The sequence below is a fragment of the Vicugna pacos genome, chromosome 20 (genome assembly GCF_048564905.1).
Source record: "Vicugna pacos chromosome 20, VicPac4, whole genome shotgun sequence".
Classification (NCBI taxonomy): domain Eukaryota; kingdom Metazoa; phylum Chordata; class Mammalia; order Artiodactyla; family Camelidae; genus Vicugna; species Vicugna pacos.
In genome coordinates, this window is record NC_133006.1 from 21,827,976 (window position 1) to 21,844,706 (window position 16,731).

Sequence of the window (16,731 nt, forward strand, 5' to 3'; positions counted from 1 at the left end):
AACAAGGAATGAACTGGATTTGAGGGGCAGGACACCTGACCCCAAGTGGAGGGATGGCTAAGTGAGACGTGGCTGCAAAGTCTGTGGCTTCCAAACTGTGTCTGCAGACCCTGGGGTACTCTGGAGGCACCGCAGAGTTTACAAATGTTTGACTCAAGTTCATTTTCAATACCAGTTTTACAATTTTAACCCCCCCAGAAAGTTTGCTCTGAGTGGAGCTGGGACTAAAGATTCTCCTGCATCTGTATTTAACTGAAAAGTATTGCCAGGAGGGATAAGAAAGAAACAAAAACCTCTTTTAACTTGTAATTACTTATCTGTATGAATAAGTAATAGTGTACAACTGAAATGAAATGTGGAAAGAGGATGGAGGCTGAGAGCAGAAACCGTCACTGATAATCCCTTATTTTTATTTCATATTCAACAAACAGCCTTGTTCTCATCTTATCTAATTTTATTGTAATTGTTCTCCATTCTTCCACTAAGAATATGGCATCCATGGGCGCGTATCAAAGGCACTTGTACTGACAAAATATGACTTTTACCTGTTTTGCACATGACGATTCTACTTAGATTCCATTTGTGAAAAGAGCTCTCTGCTTTGAAAATGCTGGGATGTCACCATAGCAAAGTGACCAGGCTGCCACCCTTTCCAAGCAAGGTGGGATTTTGGGGGTGGGATTCAGGTTTAGAGCCCCTGCCTCTCCTTACACACAGGCCACAGCCTCGATGAGCCTGGCCCTGGGCTCCTGGCGACAGCATCCATGGTGGATGCCTGACTCTGAGCCCCAAGCCTATGGCCAGCGGCCAGGGAGAAACCTGGCCTGTACACCTGGGGGCAGGGGGTAAACAGGGGGCGGCTGGTTCTTTTCTGGGAAGGAGGGCTAGGGCAGAGGCAGCGGCGGTGATGGAGGAAGACCAGTCACCCACAGAGAAGGCTGTGTGCAGGCTCCTGACGCAGGCGGCAGCGTATAAGCAGAAAAGATACGGGAGCAGAAGCCATGGTTTAGAGAAAAGTACGTGAAGATGGTGAGGTCTGGGCATCTGGGAGGGCTTTTAAAGGACGGCGAGAGTTTTAGTTGGCCAAGGGAGTACAGCATCCTAAGTGAAGAGACTGTGTGAGCGAAGGCTGAGAAGTGGGAGGGGTCAGGGAACATTCAGGAAAGCATGTCTAGGCTGGTGTGGCTGGTTTGGAGGGGCCTGCAGGATCGGGGAGGAGGAGGAGAAGCAGAGGGACAGCAGGACATGGGGAGCCAGTGCTCTGCCAGTTGACGGAACGTTGAGGGGGCTCAGGCCAGGGTGCCGACCCTGTGGCGCAGGAGGTGTGGGGTGCCAGGGCCCGGGGCTCTGACAGAACTTTGTGTCCTCAGCCCCCTCGCCTTGTCCAACACAGCCACCCTTTCATCTGGGCTCACCCTGCCCACCTCCCCACTTCTAATCTTGTTTAGCACGGCAATTACATTTTAAAGGCCCATCAGCATGTCCCGCGCATGCCAAGTTCTTCCCAGACAGAATTATTTAATAGACTGGATGGCAACTCTGTGGGCTCCGGCTGGGGCTGCAGACCCACCGAGGCAGAAAATTAATAAACACGGCAGCCGCCCCCGCCGTCCGCTGGTGGCTGGGCCTGGTTTCCCTCTTCACTCTTTCCTGCCCACGGAGGGGCTGGCAGGGACATTTTCCCAGGGAGGGGCATCAGAGTTTGTGGGAGGATGGACAGGAAACCCCTGGGGACTTGGCAGACCACCTTGGGGTATCAGGGCTGGTCTGGAAGCCCCATTTTGCCACTTATTAGCTGAGTCACGTGGGACAGGCTACTTAACCTCTCTGGCCTCATCTGTGGAATGGGGTCATGGTGAGGGTTAAGGAGGTGATACATATAAAACTCTTGGCACAATAACCAGCCCATGGCAGGAACTCAATAGGCAAAAGTTTCTTTCCTTTCCCCCACAAATAATCACCGCTGCTGCATGGATGTCGGGCCACTTGGTTGGAGGAATAATAACACCAGGAACGAGGTGGTTCCTGACTTACAAGGCCCAAGGGTTCACAGGTCTGTGGGCTGACTGAAATTTGGGCGTGAGGCGTCAGGAAAAGAGGCATCCCCCCACATCCCATACCACGGTGGGACTCTCCTTGTGTGTTCTTTTTCTTTTTTCTTTTGTAATCGAAGTATAGTTGATTTACAATGTTGTGTTACTTTCTGGTGTACAGCGTAGTGATTCAGTTATGCATATATATATAACTTTTCATATTCTTTTTCAGTATAGGTTATTATAAGATATTGAATATAGTTCCCTGTGCTATTCAGTAGGACCTTGTTGTTTATCTATTTTATATATAGTAGTTTGTATCTGCAAATCCTGAACTCCTAATTTATCCCCCAACCCTTCCCCTTCAGTAACTGTAAGTTTGTTTTTTATGTCTGTGAGTCTGTTTCTGTTTTGTAAATAAATTCATTTGTGTCATTTTTTAAAAAGTTTCCACATATAAATGACATCAAATGGTATTTTTCTTTCTCTGACTTACTTCACTTAGTATGATAATCTCTAGGTCCATCCATGTTGCTGTAAATGGTATTATTTCATTCTTTTTTATGGCTGTATGGTATTCCATTGTATAAATATACCTCATCTTTATCCAGTCATCTGTTGATGGACACTTAGGTTGCTTCCATGTCTTGGCTATTGTAAAAAGTGCTGCTATGAACATTGGGGTGCATGTATCTTTTCAAATTAGAGTTTCTTCTGGATATACACCCAGGAGTAGGATTGCTCGATCATATGGTAGATCTATTTTTAGTTTTTTAAGGACTCTCCATACTGTTTTTCATATTGGCTGCACTAAACTACATTCTCAACAACAGTGTAGAAGGGTTACCTTTTCTCCTCATCCTCTCTGGCATTTATTGTTATGGATGTTTTTTGTGATGGCCATTCTGACTGGTGTAAATTGATACCTCATTGTAGTTTTGATTTGCATTTCTCTGATAATTAGCAATTTGAGCATCTTTTTCATGTGCCTATTGGCCCCCTGTATGTCTTCACTGGAGAAATGTCTGTTTAGGTCTTCCGCCCATTTTTTTGATTGGGTTATTTGTTTTTGTTATTGAGTTGTATGAGCTGTTTATATATTCTGGAAATTAAGCCCTTGTCACTTGCATTGTTTGCAAATATTTTCTCCCATTCTGTAGGTTGTCTTTTTGTTTAGTTTAGTTTCCTTTGCTTTCTTGTGTATTCTTGGACAGGTCACTTAACCTCTTGGGCCTCAGTTTTCTCATCTATAAAATGGGCATGGGGTATTCCCGTTGCACAGCCAGGGTGCTGAAGCCTTGAGTTGGGGAGTGGGGGGTGTTGGGGGGCTGGGAGGAAGGCTCTGCCCTTGCCAAGTGGATGTGGGGGATCTGTGCGCGGGTTGGGAGATTTCTGCCGAGTGGGCCATCCTGCATCCTGCAGGGGGTAGTGAAGACTCTTTAAGGCTGGGGGGTGGGGCGGGACTGGTAGCGTTGGAGGTGCAGCCTTGGGGGACGGTGTCCCCGTGGGTCCCACAGGCTCCTCACCCTCAACTTTTAGTGGGGCGCCCTGACCCTGACTACCCACAGCCTGGGGCGGCATCCAGGCGCAGCATAACCGGCCTGGCTCCTGGACCCGCCCTCCCGCAGAGCAGTGGGGAAAGGGGGGGGCGGGGGGCCGCGGGGCGGGGGCCCAGGAGGGGCCAATTGCAAGCGATCGATTGCGCCGCCAGCCCTGAAATCCAGCAAATTGCCTGGTGCGCTAAAGCCTGCCATTTCCCGTGCTCTCCCGCGCCCCTGACAATTATGTAGAGAGGAATCAGCCTTGTTTTCCTTTTTCCTCACAAAGGAAGAAATGAAAAGGTTTCCAAATTGCTTTCAAAGAGGGGGCTCGGCCCTGTGCTTCCCGTGCCCACGCGGGCGCCTCTCAGAGACTGCCCCCTATGTGGGCCTGGAGCCAGGAGGGGTGTGCGGAGATGCAGCAGCGCCTGTGGATGGGCAGCGGTCCCAAGACCACCCGAGAGCCTCTGGGGTCATGCTGAATTGCAGATTCCCCCATCGGCCGACCTCCTGGGTTAGATGCACTCGTAGATGCTGTCCGGGACCTGTATCTGCGTTTGTCGGCGCCCCCGTCTATCACCCCTCCCCCCTCGCCCCAGTTTTTGAGCTTTTTAAAGATCACTGTGAGGAGTGTGTTCTGAGGTTTACCTTACAATCTACATTTTAAACTTAAGGTCCTTGGTGGACCATGACAAGTTCAGAGGTGGTTTGGGCAGAGGAGGGGAGGAATGAGCCAGGTAGGCTGGGGGGCAGCCCTTACCAGTTTGGGGGGAGACTGGGGAAGAGGTTAGAGTATACCTCCTCACCGCCACTTCCTTTCTGCAACTCACAAATGCTGGCTGCAGAGAAGCAGAAGGAAGCCTACAGGCAAGGGAATTTAGCATGGACAAAGGCCCTGAGGCAGGAGAGAGCCTGCGTCTTCAAAGAACTGAGGAAAGGCTAAAGTGCCTGGGGTGCAGATTGAAGGGTTGCTGGTGGGAGATGAAGCTGGCAGGTGGGCTGGAGACCCTGCCTGTGAGAAGTCTGGCTTTTGTACAAGGCCACTGGGAAGCCAGGAAAGATTTTCAGTAGGAGAATGACACAGTCAAATTAAAACATTAAAAAGAAAATTAGGGCGTACTGTTTTACATATTAAATTCCTGTAACCACCACCACAGTTGGGATGCCTTCTACGCAGCCCTTCTGCCTTCTACCCCTGCCCCTTGGCAACCACTGATTCGTTCTCCATTGCTGTAGTTTTGCCTTTTCCTGAATGTCACATGATTGAAATCTTACCTATATAACCTTTTGAATTTGGCTTCCATCACTTGGCATAATGCCTTTGAGACTTATCCAAGTTGTTGAATCAGTAGTCTTTTTCTTGCTGAGTAGTATTCTATTGACTAAATATGTTGTTTTAATTCTAGTGTTTGGAAATTTACCAGTTACCTTTTTCATTATTAACTTTCAATTTAATTCCATTATGGTCAGAGAACATACTTTCTATAACTTCAATTTTTAAAATTTGTTAAGATTTGCTTCATGACCCTGGATATGGTCTACCTCAGTGAATGTTCTATGAGCACTTGGAAAGAATGTGCATTCTGTTGTCAGTGTGTTCTATAGATGTTAATTAGATCCAGTCTGTTGAGGATGTGGTTCAGTTCTATATCCTTACTGATCTGTCTACTTTTTCTATCAATTGCTGAAAGAAGTGTTGAAATCTCCAACTATGATTGTAGATCTTGTCTATTTCTCTGTTCATTTCTGTCAGTTTTTGCTTTGTGCATTTTGAAGTTCTCTTGCTAGGGGCATACACTTTTAGGGGTGTTATCTTCCTATCGAATTCATTCTTTTATCATTATAAAATACCCCTCTTTATCCCTGGAAATTTTCCTTACTCTGAAACCTACCTTGTCTGATATTAAAATAGCCACTCTAGCTTTCTTTTGATTACTGTTTGCAAGATACATCTTTTCCCAACCTTTTAACTATGTTGTAAAGTGGATTTCTTTATAGGCAACATGTGATTGTGTCTTGATAGCTTGTTATTCATTCCAATAATCTCTGGTTTTTAATTGATATGTTCAGAGTATTTATATTTACTGTGATTATTGGCATGCTTGGATTAGAGCTTCCATGTTATGATTGGATTTCCATAACCTCTGTTATCAGTTTCCCTGTTTCCCCCTTTCTGCTTTCTTTTGGGTTGACTATTTTTCTGTGTTTTATTTTAATTAATCAATTTTTGTTTTACCTTAGTAAGGCTGAATAGATTCTGCACTATTTTCCTTCTTGAGACAATACAGACTGCCTCCTAACTCTGTCAAAGAATCGATCTAGAGTCTCATTTTTTAGACCTCTCAGAGAAGCATAAGCTACCACTTGAAAACACACTATTTTATTTTACTGTCTGCATGCCTTTGAGGAACTGGTTCCACCTGGACTTCCCTGAACTGGGAGGAAGGTGCTCTACTTAAAAGCTATGTGAACTTCCTCCAGACTTTGGCATCCCATTTTGAGGATATTGACATCTGTACATCTTGAAGATTTTCCACAGGGACCTTTGCCCTGGAAATTACAGATCTGATGTCTGCTCTGTCCTTGGATTTCTGGGGACCTACAAATATTTCTTAGTCTATTTCCCTTCTTGCAGAATCATACTAAGTTGACTGCATTTTCTCTAGTCCAACGATGATAAATCTTTTCCCCTCAGAGCTATGAAGTTAGGAACTTTTTCATTTTTATAGAAGTACAGTAAAAACTAGTATATTCAGCGTTCTCTCAACAGAAACACCATTAGCCAGCACTTCTTCAATCTATCACACTCTAAGTTAATTGAATCAGAGCCAAAGAGCCCTTGGAGACAGATCATTTAGTCTAGCTCCTCATTTTATAGACGAGGAAACTGCGGCAGGGAGAAGTGAAGTGATTTGCCCCAATCTGACAACACGGTACGCGTGAGACTGGACTAACATCCGTGTCCCTGGCACTCAGCCCTGTGTGTTTCCCAGATCCTAGGTTAATGTTTATGTGCCCCTAAGATGTTTTGTGGTGGAGACTCTAAAGCATTATAAGGTTTCAAAATGCTGAATTCAGTCTTAGTGCTGCTTACATTGTGATATTATAATCCTTGCAAATAGTGATGCCAAGTGTGATGTGTATTCCAAAGGATAACTTGGCTAATCAGAATATTTGGTTAAATGAAACATTTCATTTTCTTGGCATGCTTGGTACACAGCAGGCTTTCCATATAATATTAACTGATTTAAGTTGATGCCAGTAACTGAATTTTCTGTACTTTAAATTTTTTAATATTTATTTTTATTTTATTTATTTATTTATTTTCTGAAAAAGAAGATGTTTTTCTATTTATTATTTTTAAAACCTGAGATATAATTGACATACAACATCATATTAGTTTCAGGTCTACAACATACTTATTTGATATTTGCATATATTGCAAAATGATCACCTACAGTAAGTCTAGTTATCATCCATTTCTACACAGTTACACATTTTTTTTCTTGTGATGAGAACTTTTAAGATCTACTTTCTTAGCAGCTTTCAAATATACAATATTTTGAGCTATAATCACCACGCTGTTCATTATGTATACTTTTTTAAAACAGTGAATTTGGTGATTACAATATACATAACTTCACAGTCTACTTAGCAAAATTTGTTTTGAGCAAGGTCATCAGGCCACAGTGTAGGGATGCAGGGAAATCAGTTAGGAATAGGATGGCCAGTTTTTGCAAATAAAAATGCAAGATAATCCTTGAAATAGTTTAAGGATTTCATGAAATTTTAACTAGAAAAGGACACTAAAAAATACAGGATGTCGAATTACACTTGAATTTCAAATAAAAACAATGAATAATTGTTTAGTAAAAGTATGTCTCATACAATATTTGGGATATACTTATATTTTAAAAAATCATTGTTTATCTGAAATTCAAATTTAATTGGGCATTTTGTATTTGATCCAGGAATTCTAGTTACAATACTATTTCGAGTGCCCAGGACTTGCTTGGTGGTGATGCGATAGGTACAAGTAGACTGATTCCAAAAAGATTTAAGAGGAAAAATCCAGAGGACTTGTGATAGATTGGACATGGTGGTTAAGGAGAAAGGAGTCAAGGATGACCCCATGGTGGTTTGTGACCTGTGCCTCATTGGATAGAGACTGGTACCCTCCCTGGGATGGGGAACCCAGGAGGAGGAGTGGGGTGAGACTGTGGTGGGATGTTTGGATGCCCTGATTTGGTGTATCTTTGACACATCCAAGTGGAGGTGAAGGGCAGATGGTTGGATATCTGGGTGTTTTTGCTTGGGGGAGAGGTCTGGGTTGGACATACACAAGTGCAGATGTCTGGGGGTTCTGGAAGACCCCCAGAAAGAGAGCACATCATGTGGGGATAAGACCCAGGGCCCTGCCTGAGGAGCCCCTGCATGGGGAGGAGGAGGACCTGGCTGGGGAGTCCAGGAAGAGAGGCATTAGGAGAGGGAGGAGGGAAACCAGCAGAGAGTGAGTCTCAAGGTGTAGGGAGTGGGCAGTGCTGCCAAATACACCGAAGAGGTTGAGTGAGATAAGTCCTGGAGTCCAGAAGGGAAGTGGGATTGAAGGATGATTAATTTTTCCTTCTGCTGGGAGACTTTTGAGCCTGTTTAAGTGTAAATGGTCCAGAAGAGAGGGAATATGTGAACATGCTGGAAAGAGCAGTGGCTGGACCGTGGAGGATTCACTGAAAGGTGAGAGAAATGTACACTTGGGGGCTGGGGGAACACATGTGACCCTGATGGGGAGGAGGGGCCCCTCCCCCACTGAATAACAACAGGACTGGCTTAATTTGGGTTCCCTGAAAGCAGAACCTGAGACAAGACTCGATGCAAGTTAAACTCCAAGTTTAACTTGGAGACGAGTTTATTTGGGAGGCAATCTTAGGAAATACTAATGAGGAAGTAGAGGGAATGAGAGAAGGAAAGAGGACAAGCTCACTTGGGGCCAGTATCATTGAGCCAGTACTGAGCCACACTGGAGGTGAGTCCTGCAGCAACCCTCTGAGGAGCCCGCACAGTGCAGCTCAGCACTGTCCGTCAGAAGGACACTTATCCGCCTACTCCCATCTTCCATGACGAGGTTGCCCCTGGGATATTGACCCCCAGCCCTTCAGTCTGCTGGGCTGCAGGCTGCAGGAGTCTCACCCGCCCCACCCCCAGCACAGAGGGTGGATGGGCCCCCGGGTGGGATGCTTCAGTTTGGAGAACTGTGAGCACAGCTGCAGCTGAAATCCCAGGAGGGTGGAGGAGATGTGGAGGGGGACACTCAAATCATTAGTACAGGGATGGGGTGAGTAGAGAGCAGGAAGGGAGTGAGGGGTCCCTGGGGAGTTCCCCTCTATTGGCTTCTCTGATCTGGGGGTAGGAGGAAGGAGGTGGTGGAAAGATGAAAGGGCAGAGGGCAGAGGGCATGGAAGGATGGACCTGTTCATTGTAGGTGTAGGAGAGGCCAGAGTAGGTGGCTTTGGGCCTGACAAGGCTGGGCGGGGCTTCTACTGCAGTCTGTATGGGCCCCCAAGGTCTGACCCTCGTTCCTCCCTGACGTGACCTCCTTCCACTCGCCCCCTCACTCACCCCGTTGTGGCCTCACTCACTGTCCCTGGGCCCTGCTAAGCATTCCTGCATTTGCCCTCCCTGTTCTTTCTATTTAAAACTTTCTGGCCTCTGCTCAATTGTCCCCTTATCAGAGAGGCCCTCCTGAGGACCCCATCCAAGGCAGCAGTGGCATCTCTGTCTCCCCCTCGACCTATTTTGTAGCATTTCTCCATATTGGACACGATCACTTGTACTTACTAGTTCACATGCTTGTCAGCCCCTCCTGCCCATCTCACTCCCTGAGGCCGGGGTCTGTGTCTGGTTGGGTCCCAGCTGAATGGCAGGTGCCTGCTCAGCACCCGCCACAGAGGAAGTACCCAACACATGCTGCTGAGCGAATGAGCCAGAAGGCTGAGGCCCAGATGGGGGAAGTGACTTTGTCCCCAGGGTCAGCTCACCCCTGTACTGGATGCTGAGAAGACCAGGAGATAGACAAGTGGACAATCAGAGCCATGCTCTGAGAGAGGCCCTTAGGGCTGTGGGCATGTGGGGAGGCTTCCTGGAGGAGGTGGCATCTGAGTTCTGAAGGTGACAGAGTTAACTGGATCAAGAATGGGGAGAGAGCTTCCTACTAGCTGAAGTAATGTGCATAGAAACACAGAGCATGAAACAGGCTCTTTCTGGGAATTAAAAGAAATGGTGGTAGGTAGGAAATAGGGGGGCAGAGAAGGCATGACTTGGTATGAGTTTTATACCCATAGGCAGGGGCTGGATCAAGAAGTGCTTTGTGCTTTGGGCCACAGAAACTTGGAATTTATAATTGGAATATATATTTATATTATATATATATATATATATTATAATTGGAATATATAATTATAAACTTGGAATTTAAGCTGCAGGGAGCCCCTGAAGTGTTATAAGCAGGTGAGGGTCATGATCAGATTTGTGATTTAGAAAGATCTTGGTGGCTGCCCTGCAGAGGAGGGAGAGGGTTAGGAGCTATTACAGTCAGTCATCCAGGCCAAGACGGGAATCTGAACCCAGGAGGTGGCAGTGGAAAGAGGTGCTTAGTAGCCTGCAGGGCGGTGAGCAGGGGGAGGTGTGCAGGTGTTCACATCTGAGGGCCGCATCTGCTCAGCCAGGGGAGGGATGTACCTGTGTTTGGTTCTGCAGTGGCAAGAACAGGAAACCCCGACCAGGCAGCCTTGGTGAAGAGCAGGGCTGGCCACATGATTCTCGGGGCCCAGTGGGGCCACAGCAGAGCAATAAACCAAGTGTGGGGCTCTGTATGACTGTGCCGAGCACACACTCGTGAAGTTGGCCTAGGGACGGGGAGAGATTTGGCTCACAGGATCCAGCACAAGAATCAAAGTCCAGGAGCTCAGGGGTTCTACTTGGCCCCCAGACAGCTGGCCTCAAGAAACAGAAATGCTCGCAGGACCCTCAGGCACGACCAACACTGCAGTTTTTACTGAGGAGAAAGGTATGGAACTTCACAGCAGAGATAGGGAAGAGCATGTCTGGTTAACAAAACGGGTCTTAGACGGCTCCTAGAGGAGAATGAATGAGACGCACAGAGCCTGGTCTCATGCCGCCCCAGGTACCTGAAAGGACACCCTTCTCGACAGCCAGTTCATGCTCAAGTCTCCTCGGCAGCAGAGTTTGAGCTGAGGCTGTACTGAAGATGGGTGGGTGTCCCCTGTTAACCAGACCATGCAGACTTCCCCACCACCCAGCTGGCGTGCCAGAGGCAGCATGGCACCATCTTCCCAGAGGCTCCAGATCCTTCCAAGTTATTACATTCACCCCAGCCCAGATATGGGCTCCTCCATGCCAGCTTTTTAGCCCCTGCCTTCTCCCAAAGAAGCTCACCCCTCACCATCCGAGTGTCAGAAAAGCCAGCTCAATGGGGCTGAGCCAAGAGGAGTTTTTATTATTTCTACTTTTTTAACACAAGTATTTCCAGGCATATGTGCAGGCATATTTTTAAGAGGTTTAAAAATAATGACTCAATAAAAAATGTTAAAAAAAATAATGACTCACTTTGATCCTTATAACAATCCTATGAGATAGGTATTATTATTATTATTATTATTATTATTATTTTATTATTGCAAATGAGGAGGCTGAAATAGCTTGCTTAAGGTCACAAACTCACTGAACAAAATGTCTGGAAGTTGGGTAGATACAGAGTAGGTACAGTGGCTCAATACATTATCCTGGACCTCATTTCTGCTCATTATTCTACTCAGCTATTCTCAAGGATGTCAGCCAGATTTCCCCTCATGGTCACAAGGTGGCTGCCACATCATATACTCACACCATAGTATCCAAAAGCAGGAAAGGAAGGCTCTTCTCCTAGCATATGGCTCTTTTTTTTTTTCATCAGGGAGTAAAATCTTTTCCAGTTTCTGAAAACTTCTTGCTATGACTTATTGGCCAAAATTGGGTCACACATCCACATTTAAACAAATCACTGGCAAAAGGCAGCAATGGACTTGCCATGATTGGCTTTGGCAATTGTGGGTGGCCCTGGAGAAGGAGCCTTCCCTCCCTGAGCCCCTCCCTGGGAAGACGAGGGCCATGTCTGTTGGGTGGGTGTCTGTCATAGTTCGGCTTCTCAAGCGTCAAACCCTGTTGTTTCCAACATTTTTGAAACCATCAGGGGAACTCAAACAAGTATTTAACAGAGTCAAAAATGGCTTCTTCCCAGGCATGAACGACTATGGCCTATCTGGGGGAAATTAAATCAGAGTGGTTGGCTGTAGCAGAAGATTTTTCAGTGAGGAAAGAGCAGAGCAAATGGTTGGGAAGGGAGGCTGTGGAAGATCGGGGAGAGCTCTGCCTGGGAGCACAGGGAGTCTGGGACTTTGCTTTGGGCAATGGGGAGCCCATGAGTGATTCTGAGTACAGGAGGGTGAGGTGTGGTGGGTTTGACTTGCTGGAGGACGCCTTGGAGAGGGAACTGGGCGTGGTAGTCCGCAGTCTGAGCAGCAGGAATGGAGGGGAAGGAGCCGCGGTGCCTCTCCAGTCTCCCCTTGTCCTGGTCTACAGTTGTGCTTCCTGTTCCCACCTCTTCCCACTTCTTCCCCTCCAGACATCTGGAAAGAGTTCTCCATCTACACTTCCTTGACTCCTCAATCCCTCACAATGTGTACCAACCCACTTTGTACCAACAGTGATCTCAGGAATTCCACCAAGGAGCTCAATATTTAAGGGAGCCCTTAAGGCAAGCGGGATAAAGTTCCATTTCTGCTGTGTGTGCCAGAAGGACGCTGTGGGCTGCTAGCAGCCTTCTAATAGGATGGGAAGGTCTGTCCCAGTGCACGTGATCCCCAGGAACATATGACACTATCTTGCTCCATCTAACCCTGTGGTGGCTCTCCATGACACTGCTGCTGTAACTATGAGGGATGCTGCTGCCCCTGTAGCCTCCTGCTTCTCAGACATCTCCTTGCATTGCTTTTCATCCATCCACTCTTAAATATCAGAGTTCCCCAGAGTTCACTCTGGGACCCTCTTCTCCTCTCAGTCCACATCCTCTAATCCACTTTCCCCATGGCTGGAATTCCCACCTCTGGGCTAGCATCTCCCAGTCCTCCTCCTGTGCACCAGACCCCAGTCTTCACCTGCCTATGGATGCCTCCACATGGATATCCTCCAAGTCCTCAGACCAACGGACCAACTTGGAATCATCCCCTCTCTCCTTGTTCCTACTCTTCCCCTTCTTTCCTGTCTTCACCAGTGGCTTGTTTCTTCTACCAGCCACACAAGCCAGGAGATTTGGGGTCATTTTCTAATTCCTTCTCCATCTACACCCAAATAGATTGATGAGCCTAGTGGACTCCTCAGAATTGTCTTTCAAATCTATTCTCAGATCCGCAGCTTGCAGCCACTGCCCTGGTTCAAATCTTTATCCATCTATTGCCTAGATCACTCCTGAAGCCTCCAAGATGGTCTCTATATTTCAAGCCATCCAGGTGTTGATCCAGTCCTTAGCAGGGCCTGCAAGAATAATGCCCACACCACACCACAGAACTGGCCTGCCAGGGAGCTGCTACCTCTGCTCCATCATGAAGTGGGGGGATCCCAAGGCCACCATTAGAGCCGTTAGTTTAAGAACACATCCTGAATCCTGGGGCAGGGACCTGGGGTCAGGAAGCCAGGATGAGGACACCACTGTCTCCATGCAGTGGTCTCTCCAGGAAGCTGGAGACTGGACGCTGCAGCAGTGCTGCAGAACTACTCAGTGTCTCCTCTCCCTGCTTGCCAGGGAAGACAGACAAGACATATGTCACCATGTTTTCCAGACCATGGGTGACTGCTGCTGTCTGGCAGAACCTAATTCATATTCTAAAACTCAGCTGCAAGGGAGTCAGGAAATATAGTGTGAGCTTGCCAGATCCTGTCGTACTTGGTCGACATGCCTGACTGGATTTAGGTAGGATGCTGAGGGCCATTCCACTGCTCTGTTCCGATCCACCCTCCCTTTTGCACCCGAGGTCCACCTTCCTCACCTGAGGAACATTTTGACATGATAATGTCACTTCACTGTGCTAGCCTAGCCCCTCCAGAGGCTCCCATTGCTCCCCAGAGAAAGTCTGACTCTCTGTCCTCATGATGTGACCACCTCTACCCAGGGGTCTGGAGGTAACCGCATGGCATCCTTACCATGCCCCTGCGAAGCCAGGACCTGGAGTCCCCTCTCCACCTGATCAATGACCACCATTCCTTGAGACTCAGCCCCATGCCCTCTCCTGTTCCTCCAGCCTGTCCAACAGCATCTGAAATGCACCACAGGTGTGGCACCTTCTGAATGATGGTAGGTGGGTGCTATGTCTCTCTCTACCACCCTCCTTTGTGGGGTCCTCCCACATGGGGAATGTGTCTAATTAGTTGTCATATTCACTGAACTAGTGTGGACACACATAGTAATTATAGCAATCACTTATAGGGATATTTACCATGTGCCAAGTGCTAAGGCTTTTACATCTATTAACTCATTTGATCTTCCTGACACCCCTCTGAGGGCATGTGGCGGAGACTGCTCCTGTCCATCATCGTCCCCTGTTTCCTCTCTGGGCACCTATCTTGACCACATCTCCTGGCCTCCCTTGCAGCCACGTGTCCATGTAACCCCATCTCACTGATGTGAACTGAAAGATGTGATGTGTGCTTCCAGCCAGGGCTCTCAGGGGAGCAGCCGTGTTCCCACCATACTGCTTCCCCTTTGCCAGTGGGACCCAGCTGGGACCATCAAGACAATGGCAGAGCCCCCCGGGGCAGGGGGAGCAACAAGAGGGAAAGAGCCTGGGTCCTTGGAGCCACCGCACCACAGGGACTCACCTCACCTGTTGGCGAGTGAGAAATAAGCTGCTATTGAGTTGGAGCCATTGTGTTTGGGTCTGTTAGGGCAGGTTCAGCCCATCTAGACTAAGGCAGTGAGGCAATGATTATGCCCCACGTGATGATCACCATTCTAGACGTGGGGAAACTGAGGCATGGAGCATAAGGGTGCCAGGCCAGGGTCACATAGCTAGTACGCAGAGTGGGGTTGAACCCAGGCTCTGATGAAGGTGGAAGCAAAGAGAGGGGCAGTCGGGACGTGGGGGCTGGCAGCTGAGCGCGTTAGAGTGGGTGTCTGGGAGAAGGCAGAGGTCAGAATCAGAACCGGAAGTCGGATCTGAGCTCCGGGGTACACCCACAGGGAGGAGCAGGAGGAAAACGTGGAGTCTGAGAAGAGGGTGCAGGAATAATTGGTGAGCGGACAGGGAGGCTGGTTGGGGAAGAGAGATGTAGGGTGCGTGGGCTACAGAGAGAGGATGGTGTGGAGCCCAGGAGGGTGCAACAGTTGGGACCAGGGAGTCAACACAGATCTGAATGTCACTTACTGAACTTGCGCATTGAGGGCTCCAAGAAACCTTGGCATCGTCTGGCCCACCCCCTACTGAGGAGGAAGCAGGCGGGAGGGGTTAAGAGGCTTACTCAGAATCCCAGTGTAGATTTTTGTTCCAACCACAGAAGATGGCTTGTGTGGCACAAGCTTAGCTCCATACTCACATCTGGAGCCCGGGAAACCCAGGGCACCCCCGCCAGCCCCTGGCTCATCCCGGCATCACCGTGCTATTATTTTAACTATCGCGCTCACAGAGAAATACTGCCAGCGTGTTAAAGACTGTGTTAATTAATTAAGCGGGCACTTCATTGCGAGTCAATGGCGTAATTGTTGTTCGTGCTGGATAAATACTAATTGAATATTAAGAACGTGTTTGTGCAGAAGGAGCTGCTTCCGGATGAGCCGTGCCCTTTGTCAGCCAGATGTTTGGACTCGTTACGGAGGCTGAGTCATTAGCCAGGAGCGCCCTGGCATTTGGGCTCTGCTGTTCCGTGTCCGCAAAAGGCAGGCAGGCAGGCAGCCCGTGCAGGACGGGCTCTCCCGGGCAGTAAATCTGGGGGATCTTTAGACAGACCTGGAAAATGATGGTGGTGTGAAGCAGACGACAAACACGTTTTAACTGAGGCAATTGTAGGTGTGATTTTAGGCACTGGAGAATACCTCCTTCCCTTTAAAATCCTTCAAACAGATGGTTTAATCCTGACTAGTGAAGCAGGCAGAGGGGGGCCTGTGAACTCCATTTTACAGGTGGGGAAACTAAGGCTCTGCTTCAGGATCACAGATCCACAGAATCGCAGTCTCTGTGCTTCCAGCTACAGCCACATCCCCCTGGGGCAGGCAGCTCAGCGCAGGCTCCCAGACTCCTGGTCAGCCGAGGGGAGATCCCTGAGTCTCAGGACTGACTGGCCCCTAGCAGTCAGCCCTCTGCAGATTTCCAGCTCTTATAACTGACTCAGCCCTGTCGAGGCTTATGAGACAGTAGAGTAAGGAGTGGAGGCTCTGAGGCCAGAATTCTGGGATTTGGAGTTCGGCTCTGAATCTTGGGCAAATCTTGGGCAAATTTCATAAGCTCTCTGTGTCTCACTTTCCAAATGATAAAATAGAGATTATTATAAGCCTGACCTCATAAGCCGTGGATGGCCCATACTGTGCCCTTACATAAATTAAGAAAAGCCTCCCTCTTCCCTCCAAGGGACACAGGTGTATGCCAGGTTTGCTTCTTGGTGGGAAGAACACAGGCTGCCCTCATGGCGAGGTGCCCTTGTTTAGTGAACAGTCTTCCCGACTGAGCATGGCAGCCCTTCCTGCAGGATTGTTGGGAGAGTAAACAAGACATCACACAGTAAGCACCTAATGCACGTTAAAACCTTCCAGTTTTCTGACCCCACCTCCTCAAGAGCCGGGCATGACTTTGCTGCCACCCACGGTTGCTGCTGGCAGCCTCCTTCATAAAGGCTGATAAGAGGATGTTGACATGTGGACCAAGAACATGAGAGAAGACAGCTCCTGTCACAGCACCAAAGGCAGCAGAGGCTGTGCAGGGCCTGATAACAAAGCGTCTCTTGGAAGCCCTGGCCCCGAGGCCCTCGGAGCAGCTGCAGGAGGACCCCTCCCGCCGTCCCAGTTCCAGCCTCTTCCGCTGGTCTTGGGGACAGCGCTCGCTCACAGTTGTGCGAAGCTCCTA

General features: G+C 48.3%; 1 long non-coding RNA gene across 1 annotated transcript in view; it reads left to right on the plus strand.

The window, feature by feature from the left end:
- The window catches only part of LOC140687725 (uncharacterized), a 76,690-nt gene that overhangs the window by 24,296 nt on the left and 35,663 nt on the right, over positions 1-16,731 (plus strand). The gene's annotated exons all lie outside the window — the stretch shown is intronic.